Genomic DNA, 4815 nt, shown 5'->3' on the forward strand with positions numbered 1-4815 from the left:
GAAAGTGATTTGATAAGTTGTGAAACATGGGCCGGTTGTGCAAGTGGAAGGGGTGGATTTTGAGTGAAGGAAGGAGGTCTCCTCTTGAGATACTGTGGGGAAAGATGGATGATTGTAGAAGGGGTAGAAGGAGGGAGGGAATGGAGGAGCGGGGGAGATTTTAGGGAGATTAGGCCTAATGGTTTAAATTTTCTCAAAAGAGGTCATGAGATGCAAGAGATGGGGGTTGTGAGGAGACAGAGTGTTAAAAAAGGAGACACATCCCCCCAAATGAATCAGTCAATAATTCCAACAATCCACGGTATTCACTGATCACCTAACGTGCATAGAGGCCTGCACTAAACCCTTGGGAGATTGCAATATAATAGAATTGGTTGAATTGTGTGAACTACAAGGAGTTCACAGTCTAGAAGGGGAGAAAGACATTAAAATAAATTACACATCATAGAGGTGACAGAGGATAAGGTTATGGCCTTAAGTGAAGAGGGGTTTTTGGTGAAGTGAGTATCAAAAGTCTTATGGGGTGCAGACTTAAATGCACAGCTGACACAGAAAGTAGGGTGAATAGGGAAGCGAACTGAGGGATGATGATTCCCTGCTTCTGGGAGTCCTGTCATACTGGGAAGGGTCCTTGCCTTTGCGTACTGAAGACTTTGATCGCTGGCATTTCCTCCCCTACCTCCTGCCTCAGGAGGCCCTGCTGCTCCCTGAAGGATACTCTCCTCAGAGCTCCGCCATAGAAGCCCGGGATCCCGATCCCTAGAGGCCCGCCCGCCATCACACCACGCGGCCCTGCTGCTCCCGGTAGGATGCTGCACTCCGGGTGCCGCCATAGATGCCCGGGATTCCGATCCTGAGAGACCAGCCCTCCATCACCCCACGCGACCCCTGCTGCTCCCGGTAGGATCCTCTCCTCAGAGCGCCGCCATAGGAGCCCGGGATCCCTATCCCGAAGGGCCCTCCCGCCATCAAACCGCGCGGCCCTGCTGCTCCCGGGAGGATCCTCTCCTCCGGACGCCGCACGCCGCCGCGAGGGCCGGGACTTCCCCACCCTCCCTCCCTCCCTCCGTCTGTCTGTCCGTCCCCGAGCATCCTGCAATCGGGCGCTCATGTCCCGTGGCCGGACTCCTGGCCATCCCCCGCCGGGACATCTGTATCCCCGCCCGAGGACACCGAGGCCCCTGGGCTGGGCCCCCACCCTCCCATCATCACTACACTCACCCCTCGAAGTCACTTCCACTCTGTCCAAGTAGCCAACTGGGACCGTGGGACATTGTTTCCCCCTGCTTGATCGTAAAACATTGTGTTCCCGTGCTTTTTCGTGATAATTGTGTCCCGCTGCTTCCATTCCCCCCTGCCACCCCTTCAGCGACCGTTTTAGAAGAGCCTATGTGTCTGCATTCCTAGAGGAAGAGCAAGAGCCCTGACCTAGTGGTCTGAGTAGGCCGACTCAAGTTGTCACTTCCCCTTGTTAGGGCTTCTCTCTGAAGAGAGGCAGGGGTTCAAATCCCATTTCTGACATTACTCCCCCTCTTGACGGTAAATTCAGAGTGGACAGGTGATGTTTCTGTTAGATTGTCATATTGTAGTCTCCCAAGTGCTCCAAATACTCTTCCAAGCACGTAGTAACTGCTCAATAAATATGATGGATGGGTTGATTGATTTATACATGAATAGCAAAGCTTTTTTATGCTTATATATACAGAACCCATGGTATCTATGACTGTGTAGAATTAAACTCTTTATCTGATGACGAATTTGCTTCTGTCCTTTTGGTCTAGGAATATCCATCATCCATTTTTCAGCTTTGAGGGAAATTTCCCATCCTGGTGATTTGCAAATCATCCTGGTGCTTTGCTCAGTGAATGTAACAAATGCCAAATGGAGATCCCAGAAGAGATGGGAATGCTGATTTCTGATCTCTCATGGATGACTGGGAATGAAAGTTGAACAGGATGCTGTCATTGCAGAAGCCAGATTTCAGAATAAGTTAACCTCATGCTAAAGAGCATTAAATGCCATTTGCCTTCCTGTTTTCATGCTTGAAATGATGAGGGGAAACCAGAGCACTGTGACTGACTTCATTCTCCTGGGTTTTTCCAACTTTCCCAAACTGCAGTTTCTTCTGTTTGTGGTGCTTTTAATCATTTACTTAATTATTCTTGTAGGAAACATGGTCATTGTCTTCATCATCACCCTGGAACAGAGTCTTCACGTTCCTATGTACTTATTCCTGAGGATCTTGTCCATCTTAGAAACTTGCTTCAGTGGAACGATTGTCCCTAAAATGCTTGTGATTCTTTCAACGGATCACAAAACCATTTCGTTTGTTGGTTGTGTGGTGCAAGTGTATTTCATTCTATTCCTAGGGGTTACAGAATGCTTTCTCCTATGTGCAATGGCCTATGATCGCTACGTGGCCATCTGTAATCCCCTGCATTACCCTGTCCTTATGACTAGAGCAGTTGTCACCAAGCTAGCATCGGGTTCTCTAATTTCTGGATATGTTATTGCCATAATCCAAACCCCTTGGGTATTTAGCTTTCCATTTTGTGGCCTCAATAAAATTAACCACCTCTTCTGTGAAACTCCCCCGGTACTGGAACTGGTGTGTGCAGACACCTTCCTTTATGAAATCTATGCCTATATAGGCACCATTTCAGTGGTTATGCTTCCTTTCCTGATGATACTTCTGTCCTAAATTCGCATCCTCTACACTATTCTGAAAATGTCTTCGACAGCAGGAAGACAAAAAGCCTTCTCCACCTGTACTTCTCATCTGACTTCTGTGACCCCGTTCTATGTCCCAGCTAATCTCACCTACTTGCAACCAAAGGCCAGTTACACTGCAGAGAGCCAGGAATTGCTCTCTCTGGCATATTCTCTGCTCACTCCCCTGCTAAATCCTCTCATCTACAGTTTAAGAAGCAGTGAAATGAAAGGTGCACTGAAGAAAATATTGAGAAGAAAATTGTGTTCCCCAGAACTGTAGACATTTTAATGGTTTGCCATAGAAAATGTCTTTTTGCAGAATAAGTTAGATCTATTGTGAGGTAGAACTGGAGAGTTCAGAAGGCATTGTTTAGCCTTAAATGTGAATGGGTAAACACATGTGATTAATTCCATACTGTATTTTGAAACTTACAACAAAGCTCTAAAGGAACATTTTGGGAAATATTGCTAGGTTTATTTTTATATTCTAATAGATGGAGGTGAAAAAGATTGCTTAAACCCCCTGAATGAGGAATAATGATCAGGGGGTTGGAGCAGGAGAGAAAGGGTAATTGCAGAAGAACTGCAGAAGAATAGCTAAATTAGAATTAAAGCTATCTGAAGCTTTTCCTTTCTTGGCAATAAGCAGACTCTCTTTGAAGTTTCTGTTAATCATCAGGCCATACCTAGCAGCCATATTTTGTTTTACAATCTAAGTAGTACTCTCGTCACTGATTTTCCATCCATTTCTCCTACTTCATCCTCCTTCCCTGACTTTCCCTTACACCTCAAGGCAGAAATCCAGTCTTCAAGGTCAGATTCGGGTTGCAGTTTGGCCTAAGGAATGCACTCTGCCAATCCTGCTATTCTTATAATGCAGTAAGGCCTTCAAAGCTGGTCAGATTTTAAAGATGGGAGGGGCTTTCAGGATCCAGGTCTGCAGCCCTGGGGTTACCTCCTGGGGTGTTCTGGGGGAATCCCACTGATTCCTCCAATCTTGGGGTTGGATCTGAGTCCCCAAATCACTTGTGTGTACCAGAACCCCCAAATCTCCTCTCTCCCATTCTGCCATTACCTCATCTCTGGCCCCCTGCCTTTCTTCCTCCCTAGAGTTCAGGATCTTGGCGGGGTGGACACCTGTACCATCAAAGTCCCCACACTTATGAAGGATTTTCTTTGTCTGGCTCTCCTGTTCAAAATATGAATCTTCTCCCCCAGGGCTTGTGTGAGGGGCATTAAAGCACCTTCTACCATCTTGCCTCTCTGTCTCCAATAACTGTAGTTGAAAATGGACCCGAAATCCCGTTTGGTCAAAGCCTGGAAGAATTGCACAGTTCTAATTCTCTTGGTTTTCAAGGGACAAATTGGGCTCATAGTTAATTATTTAAAAGAAATCAAATTCTTCCGTGTTTACAAATATGAATCTATAAACAGACAAAGATCTATGTGTATATATGTATGTATCTTATGATATGACATAGTCCTATTTCAAACTCTTCAGCACAAAGAAGAATACATATATATATATACATATATATATACATATATATATATATACATAGATATATATATATATACACTGTATGTGGAAAAGATTCATATACAGATATATTCACTTGTATGTAAGTACATACATGAGAACATGTGTATATATGAATCTCATAAGTGCACATGTTCGTGTGCAAGTGAACACATGCATATGAACATAGATGCATGTAAACATATGTGTATAGGACAATAAGCCATGTTTTCTTCTCCAGTCACAGAATGGAAGCAATGAAACTTCCTGGGATGGAAGCAGTGAATATCTTCCTTCTCCCTTTTTGCCCCAAGATTCTCCAGGTGATTGGGGTTTTACAGAGAAGGAGCATGACTTAATGGAAAGAACATGGGCCTGGGAGTTGGAGGTTATGGCTTCTAGTCCTAGCTTTGCCACAAGTCTGCTGTGTGATCTTGGGCAAGTCACTTAACTTCTCTATGCCTCAGTTACCTTATCTGTAAAACGGGAATCAAGACTGTGAGTCCCATGAGGGACATGGACTGTGTCCAGCCTGTTAACCTTATCTCTACCCTAGCACTTAGAACCGTGCTTGGCACATACTA

At 45.2% G+C, this 4815-nt stretch overlaps 1 pseudogene; it reads left to right on the plus strand.

Annotated features, from left to right (window-relative positions):
* Positions 1-2047: 2047 nt before the first annotated feature.
* Positions 2048-2992, plus strand: LOC119921798 (annotated as a pseudogene).
* The last annotated feature ends 1823 nt before the right edge of the window (positions 2993-4815 follow it).

This window comes from Tachyglossus aculeatus, unplaced genomic scaffold (assembly GCF_015852505.1).
Source record: "Tachyglossus aculeatus isolate mTacAcu1 unplaced genomic scaffold, mTacAcu1.pri SUPER_30, whole genome shotgun sequence".
Lineage (NCBI taxonomy): Eukaryota > Metazoa > Chordata > Mammalia > Monotremata > Tachyglossidae > Tachyglossus > Tachyglossus aculeatus.